This window comes from Muntiacus reevesi, chromosome 1, assembly GCF_963930625.1.
Source record: "Muntiacus reevesi chromosome 1, mMunRee1.1, whole genome shotgun sequence".
Taxonomy (NCBI): Eukaryota; Metazoa; Chordata; class Mammalia; order Artiodactyla; family Cervidae; genus Muntiacus; species Muntiacus reevesi.
In genome coordinates this window covers 219,202,633-219,226,080 of record NC_089249.1, presented here as the reverse complement: position 1 = coordinate 219,226,080, position 23,448 = coordinate 219,202,633, and the positions used below count along the sequence as shown (strand labels likewise).

At 37.1% G+C, this 23,448-nt stretch overlaps 1 pseudogene; it reads left to right on the top strand.

Annotated features, from left to right (window-relative positions):
* Positions 1-21,626: 21,626 nt before the first annotated feature.
* LOC136157599 (syntaxin-17 pseudogene) lies at positions 21,627-22,610 on the top strand (annotated as a pseudogene).
* Positions 22,611-23,448: the final 838 nt, after the last annotated feature.

Sequence of the window (23,448 nt, the reverse complement as noted above, 5' to 3'; positions counted from 1 at the left end):
GACCCTGGGATGCTCCAGGCAAGAACACTGGAGTGGGTTGCCATTTTCTTCTCCAATGCATGAAAGTGAAAAGTGAAAGTGAAGCCACTCAGTCATGTCGAACTTTCAGCAACCCCATGAACTGCAGCCCACCAGGCTCCTCCATCCACGGGATTTTCCAGGAGAGAGTACTGGAGTGAGTTGTCATTGCCTTCCCCTCATATAAAGCATAAGTCACTTTAAAAAAATAAAATTTTCTTAGTGAAAAGGAAAATTTCTGACTTTTGAATTATTCTGCTAAGGACCTAAGAGAAAATCTTCTACAGACTAGAGAAAATATTTTGAATAAATATGAGACAAAGAACTTGTGTCCAGAAAGTATAAAGAATGCTTACAATTTAATAAAAAAAAAAAAAACACTTAATTTTTAAAAATGACAAATAGTTGATTAAAAAAGCACTCCATTAAGGAAGATATAAGATGGCAAATATGTCCACGAAAAAATATTACACATTATTAATTATTAGGAAAACACAAATTAAAAGCACAAGGACATACCATCATATACTTAGAATAGGTAAAGTTAAAATGAAATACTAATTCTAATTGTTAGGAAAAATGCACTGCAACTCAGACTCATACTTTGCTGGTGAGAATGCAAAATAGTGAACATGGATTTACCAAAACAACTCAACAATTCCACTCCTAGAATTTCACTCACGAGAAATTAAGATATAAATCTACCTAAGGATCTGTATTAAATTATTGACAGCAACTTTATTGATACTGACTGGGAAAAAATTCAAATGTTTATCAGTTGATAAAAGGATTAGCATATTTCAGAATATCCATAAAACAGAATATTCCTCAGAAATTGAAAAAAAAATAAACCATTAAAACATGCTACATAGGACTAATCTCAAAAAACATTATGCTTTGTGAAGAAAAGCAATCCCTGGAGATTACATACAGTAGAATTTTACTCATATAACAGACTGGAGAAAACAAAACCATTGAATCAAGTGTCCGAAATGTTGTTCCTAAACCACCATAGATGCTGTGATTCTCGGCCTCCAGAGGAGAAGAATTCAATCCCGAGCCAGAGATGAGGCTTGATCGCTGAGTTTTTGTGTAATAAAGTTTTATTAGAGTACAAAAGAGATAGAGAAAGCTTCTGACATAGACATCATAAGGGGGCAGAAAGAGTGCCCCCTTGCCAGTTGTTAGCTGGATGTTATATAGCTACTAGCACTCTGTTAATTAAAGAAAAGAAATGTCTCAAAACTCAGAGAAGGCACCAGGTGAGTTGTCCCAGGCCATAAAATGATTGACATGAATCTTGAAGAAAGACAGATTTCCATACAAATATATAGTTTCATTAACATAGATTAGGAGAATAAAATGTGAGTATAACATACTGGTTTGTCAAGTAGGTTCTGAGCCTAAATCTGAGCCTTTATGGGGAATGAATTGAAGGTAGAGTCTAGGGTAAATGCATAGTACATTAACATAGCTTAAGACAAGCACTTCCATATGAAAAATGCATTGGTTAACTCAAGGTTTGAGAAAAGTTAAGTTCAGATGGAACCAGGTGTCATGGCAACACAGAATTTTTTTTAATATAGATTTATTTATTTTAATTGGAGGCTAATTACTTTACAATATTGTATTGGTTTTGCCATATATTGACATTAATCCATCACGGGTGTACATGTGTTCTCCATCCTGAACCCCCCTCCCACCTCCCTCCCCACCCCATTCCTCTGGGTCATCCCAGTGCACCAGCCCTGAGCATCCTATATCATGCATCGAACCTGGACTGCCGATTCATTTCACATATGATAATATATATGTTTCAATACAATTCTCCCAAATCATCCCACCCTCACTCTCCCCCACATAGTCCAAAAGACTGTTCTATACCTCTGTGTCTCTTTTGTTGTCTCGCATATAGGGTTATCAATACCATCTTTCCAAATTCCATATATATGTGCTATTATACTGTATTGGTGATTTTCTTTCTGGCTTACTTCACTCTGTATAATAGGCTCCAGTTTCATCCACCTCATTAGAGTGATTCAAATGTATTCTTTTTAATGGCTGAGTAATACTCCATTGTGTATATGTACCACAGCTTTCTTATCCTTTCATCTGCTGATGGACATCTAGGTTGCTTCCATGTCCTGGCTATTATAAACAGTGCTGCGATGAACATTGGGGTGCACGTGTCTCTTTCAGATCTGGTTTCCTCAGTGTGTATGCCCAGAAGTGGGATTGCTGGGTCATATGACAGTTCTATTTCCAGTTTTTAAAGGAATCTCCACACTGTTCTCCATAGTGACTGTACTAGTTTGCATTCCCACCAACATGGTAAGAGGGTTCCCTTTTATCCACACCCTCTCCAGCATTTATTGCTTGTAGACTTTTGGATAGCAGCCATTCTGACTGGCGTGAAATGGTACCTCATTGTGGTTTTGATTTGCATTTCTCTGATAATGAGTGATGCTGAGCATCTTTTCATGTGTTTGTTAGCCATCTATATGTCTTCTTTGGAGAAATGTCTATTTAGTTCTTTGGCCCGTTTTTTTGATTGGGTCATTTATTTTTCTGGAATTGAGCTGCAGGTGTTGCTTGTATATTTTTGAGATTACTTCTTTGTCAGTTGCTCCATTTGCTATTATTTTCTCCCATTCTGAAGGCTGTCTTTTCACTTTGGTGATAGTTTCCTTTGTTGTGCAGAAGTTTTTAATTTCAGTTAGGTCCATTTGTTTATTTTTTCTTTTATTTCCCATATTCTGGGAGATGGGTCATAGAGGATCCTGCTGTGTTTTATGTCGGAGAGTGTTTTGCCTATGTTCTCCTTTAGGAGTTTAATAGTTTCTGGTCTTATGTTTAGATCTTTAATCCATTTTGAGTTTATTTTTGTGTATGGTGTTAGAAAGTGTTCTAGTTTTATTCTTTTACAAGTGGTTGACCAGTTTTCCCAGCACCACTTGTTAAAGAGATCATCTTTTCTCTATTGTATATTCTTGCCTCCTTTGTCAAAGATAAGGTGTACATAGGTGCGTGGATTTATCTCTGGGCTTTCTGTTTTGTTCCATTGATCTGCAACACAGAATTTGAAGAGAAACTTCTTTTTAAATTTGTATAGATAAGGGAAAAAATATAACACTAGTTTGTTTCCTCCGGCCACTTAAGAGAGAGGAAAAAAATGTCTGACACTTGCAGCCTATTTTCTTCTTTTGGAGACCCCTGGCCTTCCTGCATGTTACACTCTCATGTCAAGCCAGAGTCAGTATAAGAGGGAGAATGTGTGTAATGGAGGAATCCTTTGATGTGCTAGAAATATTGATATTTCTTGTGGATATTGATTGGGGTTGCTAACAGAAAATCAAAATGACATTGGTATTGTTAAGAGAACTCTCTAAAATGGAGCCAAGAAGCTGTTTAGGAATTTATGCATTTCTTATCCTGAATGGAATCTGACTCTTTGACCTGATGAAGCCATCAGAACATCTGACAGAAACTCAAGAAACTTATCAGAACCTTACTTTAAAATAATTCATGACAGTCTATCTATTTATTGAACTCCAAACCTAAAATAACTTGTGATTCCTTAAATACATGTATTTTCTGACTTGAACCCGAGTCAGTCACAGTTCTCATCAGGCTACTTTTAACAACCTTCTGACTTTTTGCCTTTATAAGCTTCTGAATTATATGGGAAATATTGAAGACTAAGGTTTTTCTAGAAGTCATGTATGGATGTTAGAGTTGGACTATAAAGAAAGCTGAGCACTGAAGAATTGATGCTTTTGAACTGTGGTGCTGGAGAAGACTCTTGAGAGTCCCTTGGGCTGCAAGGAGATCCAACCCATCCAGCCTAAAGGAAATCAGTCCTGAATATTCTTTGAAGGACTGATGCTGAAGCTGAAACTCCAATACTCTGGCCACCTAATGCAAAGAACTGAGTCATTTGAAAAGACCCTGATGCTGGGAAAGATTGAAGGCAGGAGGATAAGGGGACGACAGAGGATAAGGTGGTTGGATGGCATCACCGACTCTACGGACATGAGTTTGAGCAAGCTCCAGGAGTTAGTGATGAACAGGAAAGTCTGTCACGCTGCAGTCTATGGGGTCACAGAGTTGGACATGACTGAGTGGCTGAACTGAACTGAAAGCTTCTGACTCTTTCTCTTCCTTTGGGCTTAACTAAATCTTAATCTCCAGAATTGCAATTCTTAAGAATAGGCTCTATTCTAATTTACAGCTTTCTGCATTTATTTGTTTTGAGGGAAATATGATAATGATAACATAACTATAAATTTGTTAAAACTTGTAGAACTGTGCAGCTGAAAAGAGTGAATTTTACTGTATGTAAAGTATGCCTCTATAAAGTTGATTTTAAAAGTCTCTATAATCCTTGTTGATTTGAAATCCAATTTTACTTTAAAGAGCAATAGTTTTTTTGTTCCCCTAGTGAGGTAGTCACTATTCTGAATCTTGTTATATAACCTTTATTTTTTAAGTTAATTTATTTATTTTTGGCTGCTATGAGTTTTTGTTGTGGCACTTGAGCTCTCCCTTGCTGTGCACAGACTTTCTCTAGTTGCGGTAAGCAGGGACTGTTCTCCAGTTTTGTGGTGCATGGATTTCTTATTGTGGTAGGGTCTCAGCCCTAGGGTAAGCAGGCTCAGTAGTTGCAGCTTGTGAACTCCAGAGTGTGGGCTTCAGTAGTTGTGGCCCATAGGCTTAGTGGCCTTGCAGCATGTGGGATTATCCTGGATTGGGAATTGTACCCATGTCCCCTGTACTGGGAGGCAGATCTTAACCTCTGTTTCACCAGGCAAAACTCTATATAACTTTTTTTTTTCTCTAATAACTTCATTGATTATATTGCTTATGTATTCCAAACTAATACAGTGTTCAATGTTGTGTATTTTTAAATTGTTTGTAAATAAACATTTTGCATTCTTTTACTTCTGTTTAATTAAAATGGAGTTTTTGATAGTTGTTCATGTAGGGAAGTGTAACTCTAAAATTTTTTCACTGCAATGTACAATTCCATTGTAATAATATGACAAAAATATTTACCCATTCTAACTAATTTGCTTCATTATTTAATAAGCAAGCAAACTAATATGGACAGGTGAAACATATTTAGTAGATGCCTGGGGATAGAATTAGTGCATTGAATGTTAAGCTTATCTTCAATGTTAGTAAGTAACTGTCAAAATGTTTGGAGAATGTGTTAAAATTATTTACATATTCTGTCAATGTAAAGATGTTTTTTGCATTCTGTACTCCTCTCAAATAGTGACTATTTTCTGGTAAGGGGAGTGTAAAATGATTTTTTCAGTGTCCTTTTCTGTTTTCCAAATTTATTTTGTCTTATTTATTCATTTAGTAAAATACAGTTTACATATAGTACTGTATACATTACAAGTATCCAATTTATAGGTGATTCACACATTTTAAATGTTATATTCCATTTATAGTTACCACAAGGGGCTTCCCTGGTAGATCAACTGATAAAGAATCCACCTGCAATGCAGGAGACCCTGTTTTGATTCTTGAGTTGCAAAGATCTGCTTGAGAAGACATAGGCTACCCACCATAGTGTTCCTCGGCTTCCCTGGTAGCTCAGATGGTAAAGAATCCACCTGCTATGTGGGAAACCTGGGTTCAGTCCCAGGGTTGGGAAGATCCCCTGGAGAAGGGAACATCCTTTGGAGAAGGGAACAGCTACCCACTCCAGTATTCTGGCCTGGAGAATTCCATAGACTGTATATAGTCCATGGGGTATAGTTGATGTATGGTATTGTATAAATTACAGGTATCCAATATAGTGATTCATGAATTTTAAAGGTTACATTCCATTTGTAGTTACTATAAAAGTGTGCTTTTAATTTGTGCTATTTTTGTTGAAATGAGATTGACTGTTTTTTAGTATAATTATGGACTCTTTTTCTCTATTTCTAGGAAATTAATTTTAATTTACTTTACCAGGTCCATGATATGTTGTTTACATTTTGTTTACTAAATTCTGTATATAAATATTATCTTCTGGATATTAATCCCCTGTTGGTTGTGTGTGATTTACCTTTCTTAGGTTTTAAACTTTTAAATTTTTAAAAAGTCTTTTTAAACTATTTAATTGGATTATAAAATAAGTTGATGGGGTATAAAATAAGCAATTTTTTTTCTTCTTTCTTTCTGCCTTTCTAGTTTCTGTCACTGATCAAACCAACAGGCTAACACTGGCCCTGGGATACCCTGGCCACAACCCCACCCACCAGCAGGCCCATACCAGCTCTAAGATACTTTGGACCTCTCAATCACTCACCCAGGGATCAAGGCCCACTCACTAGTAGGCAACTGAGCAGGTCAGGAAATCTAACATAACTATAAAATACATGCAAATAAAAACAGCAAATTGGGCAAAAGAAGGTGACAGAGGCATAGGTTCCAAACAAACGACCAAGATAAAATGCCAGAAATAGAACTAAGTGAAGTGGAACAGGCAATCTACCAGAAAAAGAGTTCAATTGTAAAGATGTCCAAAGAACATAGGAGAAAACTGAATGAACAGAGTAAGAACTTAGAAGTTCATAATAAAGAGTTAGAAAATGCAAAGAACACCGTACAGAGATAAATAAATACAATATCTGAATTTTTAAAATACATATTTATATGCTATTTATAAAATGAATGAACAGTAGATTAGGTGATATAAAGGAAAATAAGTTGGAAGACAGTATAGTGAAAATCACTGAAGTTTAACGAAAAAAGAAAACAAAAGAAATACGGTTTAAGGGACCAATGGGACAGCATTGATTACATTAAAAATTACAGTGAAAGGGGGTCCCAGAAGAAGCGAGAGAGTCAGGGGAAGAGAATATTTGAAACCACACTAACTGAAAACTTCCCTAACCTGGAAAAGAAACAGATATCTAAGTCCAGGGAGCCCCGACCTCACCCACCAACAGGTCAACACCAGCTGGATGCACAGAGGGTTAATTTGAAGATTGTCACTCCAAAATACATTGTAATTAAAATGACAATAAATAAATAAATAAAAAGCAGCAAGATAAATTCAACAAGTTATCTGATCTGTTAATTGGTAAACTGAGTCCCCAAACCCTATCACATTCCTTTAATAAGAAAACAAACTAGAACTCTAGCCAGATAGGTCTCTACAAACTGTATGAGCAGGAAACATTACATCTGGGGCTTAAACTGTTAGGTGCTGATGCTCAGACTGAGCTGACAACTCAATAGCAAGTATACTTTGCAGGATACAACTTCCCCACCAGAGTCTCATTCTTTGAGAAAAAGAAATTTGCAAATTTGCAAATTTCTTTTCAGAAGTAGACGGAAGGACATAGAGTTGAAGACATCAAAAAAGATAAAGTCAGTAGCAGCCTGGTTAACTAAGGAAATATTTTTCCTTAAGGAAAATGGTAACCCAACAGTTATGAGAACTTCTATTCTGTAAATGATCTTATTTTTCTGTACTGGTGGGTATGCTGTGGAAGAAATAACACTTTATAAGGTTTTCATGTTTTCCATCAATTAGATATGAGATAAATATTTCCTTCTATTGAATCAATATGTCTTCTGAAAATATTTACATTCATCATTTGAACAAAGAATGGCATAATTGAGAAGAAACTATTCAATCCTCAGTAACACAGGTCCTCACCCAAACATCCTCCTTTGTAAATGAATGCCTTATAGAATTGATTTGCATTCTTTCATTGATAAGCTGGCCAGAAAATCAGATATGCACTGTAAAAGAATGACTTTGCCACTGTCTTTTCCCAGAGCAATTCCATATGGTATTTTTTTTCTAATTTTGAAAAAGAATCCAGCATTGGTAATAAATTAAAAGTTAATCTTATTACTGGTCAGAGGCTAGTGGAAATGTATGGCTGTTTACACATTAATACATTATTTAAATCAGCATAGGATTCAGTCATGTGTGAATAAGTATATAAAAGCCAACTAAGAAATAATCTTTAGTGTCCATCTATTTTCCTCACTGTGCATAAACTTTTCATCTTCCTGAAATTTTATTCCTTCCATAAGTACATAAATGCTTACCATGACATTAAGATATTGGCTGTATTTGATTGGTTCTATCAAGGAATATCAAAACTAGTGGAGGTGATGGAATTCCAGTTGAGCTATTTCAAATCCTAAAAGATGATGCTGTGAAAGTGATGCACTCAATATGCCAGCCAATTTGGAAAAGTCAGCAGTGGCCACAGCACTGGAAAAGGTCAGTTTTCATTCCAATCCCAAAGAAAGGCAAGGTCAAAGAATCCTCGAACTACAATTGCACTCATCTCACTTACTAGCAAAGTGATGCTCAAAATTCTCCAAGCCAGGCTTCAACAGTACGTGAACTGTGAACTTCCAGATGTTCAAGCTTGTTTTAGAAAAGGCAGAGGAACCAGAGATTAAATTGTCAACATCTTTTGGATCATGAAAAAGCAAGAGAGTTCCAGAAAAACATCTATTTCTGCTTTATTGACAATGCCAAAGCCCTTGAACATGTGGATCACAAAAAACTGTGGAAAATTCTTAAAGAGATAGGAATAGCAGACGACCTGAGCTGCCTCTTCAGAAATCTGTATGCAGGTCAAGAAGCAACAGTTGGAACTGGACATGGAACAACAGATGGGTTCCAAATAGGAAAAGGAGTACGTCAAGGCTGTATATCGTCACCATGCTTATTTAACTTCTATGCAGAGTACATCATGAGGATCCCTGAGCTGGATGAAGCACAAGCTGGAATCAAGATTGCTGGGAGAAATATCAATAACCTCAGAAATACAAATGACACCACCCTTATGGCAGAAAGCAAAGAAGAACTAAAGAACCTTTTGATGAAAGTGAAAGAGGAGAGTGAAAATGTTGGCTTAAAACTCAACATTCAGAAAACCAAGATCATGGCATCTGGTCCCATCACTTCATGGCAAATAGATGGGAAACCAGATGGCAAATAGATGGAAAGTTTCCCCCCCACCCCCACCCAGACAGAAACCTAAAGTGTTAAGTCCTGTAGTGTATCCAGACTGCTGTTTATGATTGAGTATGTTGCGTACTGGGCTTCCCTGGTGACTCAGTGGTAAAGAATTATCCTGCAATGCAGGAGTCTCAGGAGACGCAGGTTTGATCCCTGGATTGGGAATATCCCCTGGAGTAGGGCATGGCAACCCACTCCAGTATTCTTGCCTGGAGAATCCCATGGACAGAGGAGCCAGAGTCAGATACTACTGAAGTGACTAAGCACACTTGCAAATGTTGCATACTGCACAAACACTTTGTCTATGGCTGTGCATAGGGTCTGAAGTACACCATTCATTGCATGGCCCAAGTAGGTCAGTGGCTTCCTCAGAATTAGGGCACAGGGGAGGGTTTGTTTTAAGCAGTTTTTCAAAAAGACAATGAAGATATAAGGAGTCAAGTTAAAGAAGAGAGTTCAGAAAGAGAACTGCATAACAGATAAAATGAACCATTTCTACCAACTGGAGATCACCACATACCATTTGCAGCATGGGGGCAGTGTCACAAAAAAAAGTGATCCATAATATTGGCACCACAGAATGGTAATTTTATGGTTGCAATGGAAGGCAATAGATTATACAATAATCCTCTCACCCAAGAGGCTATGATCATCTTTAGGCAAACCTGGATCCTCATAATGGTTAGGTATCTCAAAGGGATACTGATGACAACATAGTGGTCAAATGTCATAATTGCCAAGATGAAGAACTCTACTGTCCCAAAGAGAAAACAGAAGAAAGACTGAGTGATACAGCCTTCAAAGGATATGGTGTTTATTTGTGAAATTGTAATGGCCAATATCTTAGGTATTCACAGAAGTGAGCATGATTTCTAAAAGTGAGAGGTTTGCAAGGAACAAATACATTGGTGAGTGAAGGCAGTTTTAACTCCACACCAGTAGGATGATCATAGCATTACTTAAAACTGTCACATAAACAGTCAGAAATGTAAAGAAGAGCAAGATCTTCATGCCCCAAGTAGTGTGAAAACCAAGGAGGATGAATTCCATCACAGTTGTAGTTTCATTGTTAAAGGTCATTGCCCATTGAAAACATTATCTGCAGAAAAGGAAAACATTATTGCCTCTAGACCATTTTCTTCCAGGTTTAGAAAGACTTTTAGCTTCAATAATTAGTGTTGGCACAAGGCTAGCAAACATTAAAAAACTATCTATTTGTATGCCTTTTATATACATCACATGCATAATTCAAGCTATCTTTTAAAATGGAAAATCATACGTTTTGTTCTCATGGTTTTGTTTATGCTTTCTGTGAATAATTTTATCTCCTCTCAAGGTTGCAAGTTTACCAAATTCTCCTATTTTAATCTTTGGAGTTTCAGACCTATGATCCAATCTCTTTTACAATAGGAGATTTACTACATTTAAACAAACAGAGTGCATTTTTGCAGGCTGCCCTGTTTTTCTTTATTTTTGTTGCTAGTCTATTGCATAGCCCATCATAACCCTAATTTGTTGATAGACATCTCTAATCATTTTCTTCTGGCTATATCTTAACTTCTACATTCAACCAATGATCACTTTTTAATAAAACTACTTCAAAAATGTTTCTCTGAAACTGCCATATGACCGAGTAATCCCAATACTGGGCATATACCCTGAGAAAAACATAATTGAAAAAGTACCCAAATGTTCACTGCAGCACTATTTACAGTAGCTAGTACATGGAGGCAGCCTAGATGAATGGATAAAGAAGTCGTGGTACATATACACAATGGAATATTACTCAGCCTTAAAAATGAACACATTTAGAGAGTTTTAGTGAGGTGGATGAACCTAGATCCTATTATAAAGAATTAAGTAAGTCAGAAAGAGAAAAACAAATACCTTATATTAACTCATATATATATATATATATATATATATATATATATATATATATATATATAATCTAGAAAGATGGTGCAATGAATGAGAGGGTAACAGGCAGGAAGGCCAGGGGCCTCCAAATGGAGGAAATAGGCTATAAGTGCCAGACATTTTTATCTCTCTTAAGCCACAGGAGGAAACAAACTGGTGAGATATATATATATATTCCTTCTCTATACAAATTTAAAAGGAGGTTTCTCTTAAAATGCTGTGTTGCCATGACACCTGGTTTCACTGGAAGCTAACTATTCTCAAACCTTGAGTTAACCAATACATTTTTTCTTATGGAAATGTTTGTCTTAAGCCATGTTAATGTACCCCAGACTCTGTCTTCAAGTTCTACCAAATGGCTCAGAACCTACTTGACAAACCAGTATGTTATACTCAGATATTGTTCCCCTAATCTATGTAACCAAAACTATTTGTATGGTAATCTGCCCTTCTACAAGATTCAAGTCAATCATTTTACGACCTGGGATGAATTACCTGGTGCCATTCTGAGTTTAAGACATTCCTTTCTTTTCATTAACAGACTGCTAGTGACTATATAACATCCAGCTGAAGACTAGCAGGGGGGTACTCTTTCTGCCCCCTTTTGATGCCTATGTCAGAAGCTTTCTCTATCTCCTCTATACTTTAATAAAACTTTATTACACAAAATCTCTGAGCGATCCAGCCTTGTCTCTGGCCCCGGATTGAATTTGTCTCCTCCGGAGGCCAAGAATCCCGGTGTCTGATCGTTCAGCAACAACCTTTCATGAACCTATATGCTGGGCAGTTTTGGATACACAGGTACAGTGAACAGACTTGTAGACACAGTGGGGGAAGAAGAGGATGCAACAAATTGGGAGAATATCATTGAAACATATACATTACCATATGTAAAATAACCAGTGAGAATTTGCTGTATGATTCATGTCTGGTGCTCTGTGACAATGTAGAGGGGTGGGATAGAGTGGGAGGTTCAAGAGGAAGGGGACATATGTATACCTATGGCTGATTCATGTTGATGTATGGAACAAACCAACACAATATTGTAAAGCAATTATTCTCCAATTGAAATAAATTATATAAAAATGTTTCCCAACTCTCATCTATTCTGTCCATTTTTAGTAAACATTTTTCCTTTAAAGTCTTAACTGTTTTGCAAAATTGTAATGGCTTATAATTTATCTTCAGACTTTATGTTGATCATGAAGTGTAGCTGCCATTTTGTTTTCTCTAATGGACATGAGTTGGAGAAGCTTCTTAGATAGAAATGACTCTCTTGTGCCCTATTTGTAGGAGATGATTCTACTTTCCTCCATACTTACTGGTAAACCTCACTAATAGGAGATTGATTGATGCAGGAATAGGGATTTCTAACCCAATGAGGGATCAGATTCATTGAGTCACTGGATCTCTGGAACGAATCCAGACACAGGCATCCTAGTCATGAGTAACGACATTTGTCTCATACAGAAAACATCCCCATAGTATCCTGGTTATGCTGACAATGCAAGTTTACTTTTGACTACAAATGGCACATTATTCAGACAACAATTTCCATTACCATTTAATTGATTAAAATAGTTGTACCATTATACATTGCTCTTATCTACAAATGCTGGGCTTGATGAAGCACAAGCTGGAATCAAGATTGCTGGGAGAAATATCAATAACCTCAGAAATATGGATAACACCACCCTTATGGTAGAAAGCAAAGAAGAACTAAGGAGTCTCTTGAAAGTGAAAGAGGACAGTGAAAAAGTTGGTTTAAACTTGGCTGAAACTCCGATACTTTGGTCACCTGAGGCGAAGAGCTGACTCATTTGAAAAGACCTTGATGCTGGGAAAGACTGAAGGCAGGAGGAGACGGGGATGACAGAGGATGAGATGGTTGGATGGCATCACTGATTCAATGGACAGGAGTTTGAGTAAACTGTGGGAGTTGGTGATGGACAGGGAGGTCTGGTGTGCTGCAGTCCATGGGGTTGCAAAGAGTCAGACACGACTGAGCGACTGAACTAAACTGAACTGATCTACAATGAGAAACTTACCTAATCTGTAAATCCTCTGCTTTCTATTACACACTGCAGGTGATATCAGAAAGTTGTTCTCAGTATCTGGTTCTAACATTCTTTACTGGACATGAGCAACTGAGTCCAAAATGCACAACAGTAGATTGAATTTACTGATGCCTTCCATTAGTAATACATATAATTGTAGGGTAGATAACTCCTTTGGAAATTATGTCCACTCAGTTTATTAAGATAGAAATCTGTTGATATTTCTTAAGTGTTTCATTTGGCCTAATGAGAAACTTTTTTTAAAATAATATATTAAAACTATCACTTTTTTTTCATAACTGTTGAATTAAAGTCTATTTTCTCCTGTAGGAGCAAAAAGTTTCATAACACTTTTCATTGTCTACTTCCTATCTACAGAAAAGTTTATCTGCTTCTCAACAATAGAAATAGAAGTTAGAACAACTTGGCCAGGATCAAAATTTTAAAAGAGTAAAAGAAAAATGAAAAACACTGGGTACTGGTACAGACTGGAGACATTAGGTATCTTTTACAAGGAAACCACAAAACCAAAATACATACAGTATAACATGAAAGGGACTAAGTAGAGAGTACAAATAAATTCTTATCTCAGAGGAAAAATCCGTAACAATACACATTTCTAAATTGTTCAAATTTGTATTAATTTAAATTTAACTTTTCAGAAACATTGTCAATGTTAAGTTTATTAAACAAAATCCGTCTTATAAGTATATTCTTTAAAGATAGGTGATGTAATGTGTGTGTGTGCTTTTTAAGGATAGAGCTAGCATTTAATTTAGTGTGAACCATCATCCTCTTGGTGATTCTTTTCTAATTCTTAAATATAAATTGAACATTCCAAATATGCTGATAGTGTGGTAACTCTTTTATAGATATATGATTTCTGAAAAACTTTATAGATCCAGTTTATACAGTAAAATCTTACCCTCTTGTGACCTAAGATGAAGAGAATGTGAAAATAGAAGTCATCCTGTTTATTGTTTGAGATGATAGAGCTGCCAGGAGAAATAAATATTCTGAGTTTATTTGAAAAGCTCTTGGGGAGAATTCCTGGAAGAAGGAGAGATTCCCCCAGGGAAGTACTTTCATGTAGGGCTATTAACACCAAGAACACCAGCTAGATCTATGGTAACTAAATAAAACCAAACTAATTAGCTGAAGAAAACAAGCTTGACTAAACTTGGGGTAACTGTTTTATCACAGTAATATAACAAATAGTTTTGTTATTTAGTCTATTTATGGCATAGTTGTTTCTATATTTCTACAAAGTTTGAAGCTATGAAAATAATTTTAGCAATTGAACTTTTACTTAAATATTTTCATTAAAGGATTTATATAAACTCGTCTTGTGAAAAAGTAATTAACTGTTCACCTTGATAGAAAACAGAAATAAAAAACATTTTTACCACTATAAAGCTACCAAATTTAAACATTTTGAAAATACATATGTATCTGTTTTCAGTATTCAAGTTGGGTACATTAGGTTTGAGGCTGGCAAACATTTGCCTCTCCTTGGGTTTATAACAATTTATTAAATAGAGAATTAGTTTCACTTCAGTTCAGTTGCTCAGTCACATCCAACTCTTTGCAACCCCATGGACTGCAGCACGACAGGCTTCCCTGTCCATCACCAGCTCCTGGAGCTTACTCAAACTCATATCGATCATGTCAGTGATGCCATCCAACCATCTAATCCTCTGTTGTCCCCTTCTTCTCCTGCCTTCAATCTTTCCCAAAATCAGGGTCTTTTCAAATGACTCAGTTATTCACATTAGCTTCAGCATCAGTCCTTCCAATGAATATTCAGGGCTGATTTCTTTAGGATTGACTGCTTTGATCTCCTTGCAGTCCAAGGGACTCTCAAGAGTCTTCTCCAACACCACAGTTCAAAAGCTCCAATTCTTTGGTGCTCGGCTTTCTTTATAGTTCAACTCTCACATCCATACATGACTACTGGAAAAATCATAGCATTGACTAGATGAACCTATGTTGGCAAAATAATGTCTCTGCTTTTTAATATGGTGTCATAGCTTTTCTTCCAAGGAGCAAACATCTTTTAATTTCATGGCTACAGCCACCATGTGCAGTGATTTTGGAACCCTCCAAAATAGTCTGTCTCTGTTTCCATTGTTTCCCCAGCTATTTGCCATGAAGTGATGGGTTGCCATGATCTTAGTTTTTTGAATGTTGAGTTTTAAGTCAACTTTTTCACTCTCCTCTTTCACTTTCAGGACACTCTTTAGTTCTTCTTTGCTTTCTGCCATAAGAGTGGTGTCATCTGCATATCTGAGGTTACTAATGTTTCTCCTGGCAATCTTGATTCCAGCTTGTGATTCATCCAGCCCAGCATTTTGCATGATGTACTCTGCATAGAAGTTAAATAACCAGGGTGTCAATACTCAGCCTTGATGTACTACTTTCCCAGTTTGGAACCAGTCTATTGTTCCATATCCAGTTTCAGCTGTTGCTTCTTGACCTGCATACAGATTTTCCAGGAGGCAGGTAATGTGGTCTGGAAAGAAATTACCATCTCTTTAAAATTTTCCACAGTTTGTTGTGATCTACACAGTCAAAGGCTTTGTCATAGTTAGTAAAGAAGTAGATGATTTTCTGGAACTCTCTTGTTTTCTCAATGATCCAACAGATGTTGGCAATTTGACCTCTGGTTCCTCTGCCTTTTCTAAATCCAGCTTGAACATCAGGAAGTTCTTAGTTCACATACTGATAAAGCCTGTCTTGGAGAATTTTGAGCATTACTTTGCTACCCTGTGATGTGAGTGCAATTGTGCAGTAGTGTGAACTTTCTTTGGCACTGCCTTTCTTTGGGATTGGAATGAAAACTGACTTTTTCTGGTCCTGTGGCCACTGCTGAATTTTTCAAATTTGCTGGCATATTGAGTGCAGCATGTTCACAGAATCATCTTTTAGGGTCTGAAACAACTCAACTGGAATTCCATCACCTCCACTAGCTTTGTTCATAATGATGCTTCCTAAGGCCCACTTGACTTTGCACTCCAGGATGTCTGGCTCTAGTTCAATGATCACACCATCGTGATTATACACATTAGTACAAGACATTTGTTTCACTTCTTAACCCATCCAGTTTCCTTTTATTTCTTTTTTTCTCTACTCACCATAGCTAGGACTTCCAAAAGTATGTTGGATAATAGATTGGGCATGATCATAGAGGAAATGTTTTCAGTTTTTTTTCATTGAGAATAATGCTTGCTGTGAGTTTATTGTGTATGACCTTCATTATGTTGAGGTAGGTTTTTCTATGTCCATTTTTTGGAGAGTTCTTTTCATAACCTGTTGCTGAATTTTGTCAAAATGTTTTCCTGCATTTATTGAGATTATCACTTAGCTTTATCTTTCAATTTGTTATTATGGTGTATTGCATTCATTGATTTACATATATTGAAGAACCCTTCATCACTGGGATAAAACCAACTTGATCATGGTGTATAATCTTTTTAAAGTGCTGCTGAATTCTGTTTGCTAAAATTTTGCTGAGGTTTTTGCATCTATGTTCATCAGTGATGTTGGCCTACATTTTCTATTTTTGCGATATCTTTATCTTGTTTAGGTACAGGGGTGATCTTGGCCTCATAGAATAAGTTTGGAAGTGTTTCTTTCTCTGCATTTTTTTTTTTTTTTTGAATAATTTCAGAAGGATAGGCATTACCTCTTCTCTAAATGTTTGATAGAAGTCACCTGTGAAGCCATCTGGCCCTGGGCTTTTGTATTTTGGGAGATTTTTTTCACAGCTTCAATTCCAGGGCTTGTGATTGGCTTGTTCATAATTTCTATTTCTTCCTGGTTCAGTCTTGGAAGGTTGAACTTTTCTAAGAATCTGTTCATTTCTTCCAGGTTGTCCATTTTACTGCCATATAGTTGCTCATAATTGTCTCTATGATTCTTTGTATTTCTGTCTTGTCTGTTGTCACCTCTCCTTTTTCATTTCTAATTTTGTTACTTTGATTCTTTTATCTTTTTTCTTGATGAGTCTGGTTAATGGTTTGTCAATTTTGTTTATCTTCTCAAAGAACTAGCTTTTAGTTTTATTTATCTTTATTATTGTTTCCTTCGTTTCTTTTTCTTTTTTTTTTTTCCTGCTCTGATCTTTGTAATTTCTTTCCTATTACGAACTTTAAGTTTTTAATTCTTTAAAAAGTAACTGTAACATAAGAAAATGACTATATATGTTCTTACTACATTATGATTTTAATACATCAAGTTACACCTAGGTATGTCACTAAGATAGGAAACTGGATTTGGATAAAGCAATGTAACAAAGTTGGACTGCAAGAAGATCCCACCAGTCCATCCTAAAGGAGATCAGTCTTGGGTGTTCATTGGAGGAACTGATGTTGAAGCTGAAACTCCAATATTTTGGCCACATGATGCGAAGAGCTGACTCATTTGGAGAGACCCTGATGCTGGGAAAGATTGAGGGCAGGAAGAGAAGGGGACAACAGAAGATGAGATGGTTGGATGACATCACCGACTCAATGGACATGGGTTCAGGTGGACTGTGGGAGTTGATGGACAGAGAGGCCTGATGTGCTGAGGTTCATGGGGTTGCAGAGTCAGACATGACTGAGCGACTGAACTGAACTGACATAACAAAGTTATGGAATAACTTTGGAATTCCACAGTTATAGAATACCACAGTAATATTGATATTGTCTTAATTAATTTATGTGCATGTGTGCTCATCTGCTATTATGTCTGATTCTTTGCAGCACCAGGGACGGTATCCTGCCAGGCTCCTCTGTCCATGGGATTATCCAGGCAAGAATACTGGAGTGGGTTGCCATTTCCTCCTCCAGGTGATCTTCTCAACTCAGGAATCGAACCCACATCTCCTGCAAGTCTCTTTCATTACAGAATGATTCTTTACCACTTAGCCACTGGGGGTTTCCCTTAAATAAGGGGGGGTGTATTTTTTATTTCTCACTGGTTTCATGGCTGGATATGAACATTCATGGTGACTTTAGAAAAAAAGACTTGGGAAAGCTTTGGGCACTCTTAATTTACATCATACAGAATTCTTTATTTCAAATCCCCTTCCACATGACAGCTAGCTTCTTTTAAGTTTTATTGAAGTGCAATTGACAAAAGTTTTATACATATTGTATTTAACATGTGCAATTTAATAATTTGACATACACATACAATGTAGAATGTAGTATGTTTTTAACTGTTTTCTGCATCAAATAGTATAATTTTCTCATCCAATAGGTAATTGATGCATTAATTGGCTGGTGTTTGAAGACATAAACAGCAAAACATTTTTATAATAAAAACCTAGTAAAATATGACATATCATCCTTTTGAGTTTGAAAGAACTGCTAGTATTATGAGAAACATATGTTGGATTCATTAAGAATTTTTTTATTTTTGTAATGTTCTTATGTTATTGTTATTTTAATGTGTATTTCTGAGATTATAAAATCAGTTGGAAGGGGTTCCTCTTCTTCTATTTTATAAAAATAGCATTTGAAACATTATTTCTTCCCATATATCTATAATTTATTTATAAAGACATGAGAATATGAATTTTTCCTTGAGATTTTTAAAATATATGAAACAAATTAATTTTGTTTGCTTATATATGAGTTTCTCACATAATCATTGACTGTAAGAAACCAGCAAATGCTGTTTTCATTATTTAAAGTTGCTTTGTAGTAGATGGTTGAAATATAGCCTTATCCTCTTTAGAGATGATGATACATTTTATTTTATCCTTTTGTGTTAAAGTGATACTGTTGGTGGGAATGCAAACTAGTACAGCCACTATGGAAAACAGTGTGGAGATTTCTTAAAAAACTGGAAATAGAACTACCATATGACCCAGCAATACCACTTCTGGGCATACACACTGAGGAATCCAGATCTGAAAGAGACACGTGCCCCCCAATGTTCATCGCATCACTGTTTATAATAGCCAGGACATGGAAGCAACCCAGATGCCCATCAGCAGACGAATGGATAAGGAAGCTGTGGTACATATACACCATGGAATATTACTCAGCCGTTAAAAAGAATTCATTTGAATCAGTTCTAATAAGATGGATGAAACTGGAGCCCATTATACAGAGTGAAGTAAGCCAGAAAGATAAAGAACATTACAGTATACTAACACATATATACGGAATTTAGAAAGATGGTAATGGTGGCCCTATATGCAGGGCAGAAGAAGAGACGCAGAAGTACAGAACAGACTTTTGAACTCTGTGGGAGAAGGTGAGGGTGGGATGTTTCGAAAGAACAGCATGTATATTATCTGTGGTGAAACAGACCACCAGCCCAGGTGGGATGCATGAGTCAAGTGCTCGGGCCTAGTGGGCTGGGAAGACCCAGAGGAATCGGGTGGAGAGGGAGGTGGGATGGGGGACCGGGATGGGGAATACGTGTAACTCTATGGCTGATTCATATCAATGTATGACAAAATCCACTGAAAAATAAAAAAAATAAAAGAACAGTAAAAAATAAATAAATAAATAAAGTGATAAATTGCATCACTTATTAATAAACATCAAACATTAAACCAAATTGTATTTATTCTATTTAGCCATCTAGATTTTCTGTATGCTTTTCTACATGCTTCAATTTTTAACTTTATACGTTTTTATTATAATACTTGCCTCCATGTTAATGAGCACCATTATCCTTTAGCAACCTTTTCTTGAAGTATACTTATTTGATTTAGATTAAAAGTGTATACTGGGCTTCCTAGGTGGCTCAGATGGTAAAGAATCTATGTGCAATGCAGAAGACCTGGATTCAATCCCTAGGTGTGGAAGATCCCCTGGAGAAGGGAATGGTTACCTACTCGAGTAATCTTGCCTGGAGAATTACATGAATAGAAGAGCCCGCTTAGCTACAACCCATTGGGTCACAAAGAGTAGAATATGACAGAGTAACTAACACTTCCTTAATATGAGAAAAAAACGTTTTGCCTTTGATTTTCTCTGAAGAATTAGATCTAAAATGATAATCGTTTTTTCTTTAGATGATTGGAAGAACACAAATGAGAAATGGGTGGTTCATTCCCTGGAAATTTCTAAATCATCTCAACACATATCATAGTTGTAGATGGAGAAGGCAGTGGCAACCCACTCCAGTACTCTTGCCTGGAGTACTCCATCCCATGGATGGAGGAGCCTGGTAGGCAGCAGTGCATAGGGTCGCTGAGTCGGACACGACTGAGCAACTTCCCTTTCACTTTTCACTTTCATACATTGGAGAAGAAAATGGCAACCCACTCCAGTGTTCTTGCCTGGAGAATCCCAGGGATGGAGGAGCCTGGTGAGCTGCTGTCTGTGGGGTCGCACAGAGTCGGACAGACTGAAGTGACTTAGCAGCAGCAGCAGCAGCATAGTTGTAGAAAATAGATGAAACCATTGAAGAACTACAGTACTTCATTTTATATAAGCTAAGTGCAAATGTGCTAAGTCTCCTCATTCATGTCCGACTCTTCGCAACATTATGGACTGTAACCTGCCAGGCTCCTCTGTCCATGGGATTCTCCAGTCAAGACTACTGGCATGGGTTGCCATGCCCTTCTCCAGAGGATCTTCCCAACCCAAGGATCGAACCCATGTCTCCTGTGTCTCCCGAATTGCAGGTGGATTCTTTACACTGAACCACCAGAGAAGTCCCTTATACAAGCTAACTTTCACTCAAATACCAGTATTTCTTGCCTGAAAGCTGTTAATGGCCTCTTGTACCCATCTGTGTATCAGAATAATGGCACCAAAGATCTAATAATATTCTTTTCTCAGTTCTTCATCAGTGACTGACAGAAATTGGTATATTACCTTGTCCCATTGATGAGATAGCCCTATCATCTAGTGGCTGTAAGAGTTCTCTTTGAGTTCAGCTCCATTTTTCTCAAAATAACATTTTGAAATTGGATTACTTACCAGCAAGAAAACAAGACACGAGCAATATAGAGTGGTTGCAACCACTGACATTCTGAAGTGTGAACATCACTAATAATTCCAGTACAGTGAATTGGTACAGGATGGAGGTGGAATGAGATAGGCTTTTAATACTCCTTTAGCATTTGAGATATTTTAGACAATGATATTTTTTAATAAAATTTATTGAAAAATGTTATGTACCAGGTACTATGCTAGGTGCTGAGAAACAACAGTGCACTTTGAGTTATTGTTTTAATATAAATAAAAATATTGTTATCAATCATTATTTTTACTAAAAGAGGGACAGTCAAGATGTTCAAGTCAGAGAAATGGAAGGTAGAAAATTAATATCTAGGATTTAGGATAAATTGATTATAAAGAAGGTGAGACTAATTGACAAATAAATACAGATCATTGTAACTCTTTATATCTGGGTTTTTTAAATCACAGACTAAAGACATGTTTGGATCATTTACAGAGTATTTAATGGTCAAAAACTGAGGCTATATATGAGAAGAGTATCTTTATGGTTTGTGCATTTAAACCACCATCTATGCCAACAGAATGCTTTCAAAATTACTTGTTTGGGGCCCCCACATCTGTGCCATGCCTACCTACCAGCCTCAAGCACCACTGAGGGAGGTTTCTCTGCATAAGTGGAGAAGACAGTTGTTGCAAGTAGGAGAAGCACAACATATTTTAAAGATGTCTGAAGATGAGGATAAGTGAAATTATGCCTTCTTGAACCAGCTATCCAGAAATTTACTAAAATGGTAATCCCAACAGACCTGGAGATGTTAAGAAAATGCCAGGTAAATACTGAGAAATAGAGGTGCTGAACATGAGACAAGTTACATGAAGAGCATGTCAATGCAGGACGTACAGTTCAGCAACTCTGCTGCAGTATTGGAGGAATGGAGAAGCTTTGTTTGAAAGTCCAAAAGGATGACCTAGGACTTCTAAAGAAAATGATAGATTCTGTTGAAGATGCATCAGCTGCAACAGCAGGATTTTTCCAACTTCATCTAGAATCTGTAGAAGAACTTAAGAAACAATTTAATTATGAAGAAACTTTATTACAGCCTTCTTTAGATCCATGACTGAGAACATTTCACACTACTGAAAATGAAGCTGATCCTGAGTATGACTCAGATGTATGCGTTGCCTGAAACTCCTCGAGATTAAAATGCTGCAGAATCACGGGAGACCTTAGAAGCAGACTTAATTGAACTTAGCCAACTGGTCACACTGATTTCTCTCTCCTAGTGAATTCTCAGCAGGAGAAGACTGACAGTGCAGCTGTGAATGTTGAAGAGAGAACCAAAACCTGGGGGAAGGCTGAAAAATACAAGCTGGCAGCCCTGCCTGTAGCAAGCCACTCATGGGAGGAGTAAGGAAGGGTCAGATTGGCCTCCTTGATGCTTCAAAGTGTCAGAAATTGCAGCTGCACTTGGTGGTGGGTGTTGTGCTTCACAGGTGGAAAAGTGATACAAAAAAAAACAACAACAGAAAATGATGGGGAAGCTCACTTCCAGCTGTCCAGCTCTCCCCAGCCCCACTGACCCAAAAAATGCAGTTAAAAACCAAACTTTACTAATTATTAGCACCATCATGTCTATCCTAATGAGGACCTTTGCTGCTGTTGGACACTCAGTTGGCTTTCAGAACATGATTATATCGAAACAGTAGCTACAGATACTCAAGTGGGATTGAACTGTGATAAGGGGATATATTTTGTTGTTTGCTGGGAATTAATGGAGTTGTGAGAGACTTAGGAGCCTGGCCTATTTGTCAGGTAAAGTTTAAGGGCCAGCAGGGAGCAAAATTTTTACCTGGAAATGTGAAAACTGAACCCATAACTTTGATAAGGACTTGTGATGTGTGGACATGTTGGATTACCGGAGGATAGTTTTTGGAATAGTTTCTTCCATGACCCTGACTTGGAGACCTCAAGGTTAAGCATATTATAAATATGTTTCTTTTTCTCCTAAATGTAGATTATTTAGGCATTTTAGCAGAGAAAAGAATGGAAGTTTAAGAGCTTTTCATATCAAATAGGGAAAACAGGATCTAGCAAGGAGCATGAGTGAACTGCATAATGGAATCCATTTGGCAAGCCCTGTTGCATTTTTGCCTAACAATATTATACAGCAAAAGAAATAAATAGTGTAACAAAATGGGGGGAAAATTACTTGTTTTTTATAGGAGACAACTTGGCTCCTGTGAAATCTATAACTTATAGTAACAATGATGGGTTGTACTTCATGTTCAACTAAGAATTTTGAAATGCTGCTGCTGCTGCTACTAAGTCACTTGTCATGCCCGACTCTATGCGACCCCATAGGCGGCAGCCCACCAGGCTCCCGCATCCCTGGGATTCTCCAGGCAAGAACACTGGAGTGGGTTGCCATTACCTTCTCCAGTGCATGAAAGTGAAAAGTGAAAGGGAAGCCGCTCAATCGTGTCCGACTCAGCGACCCCACGGACTGCAGCCTACCAGGCTCCTCCATCCATGGGGTTTTCCAGG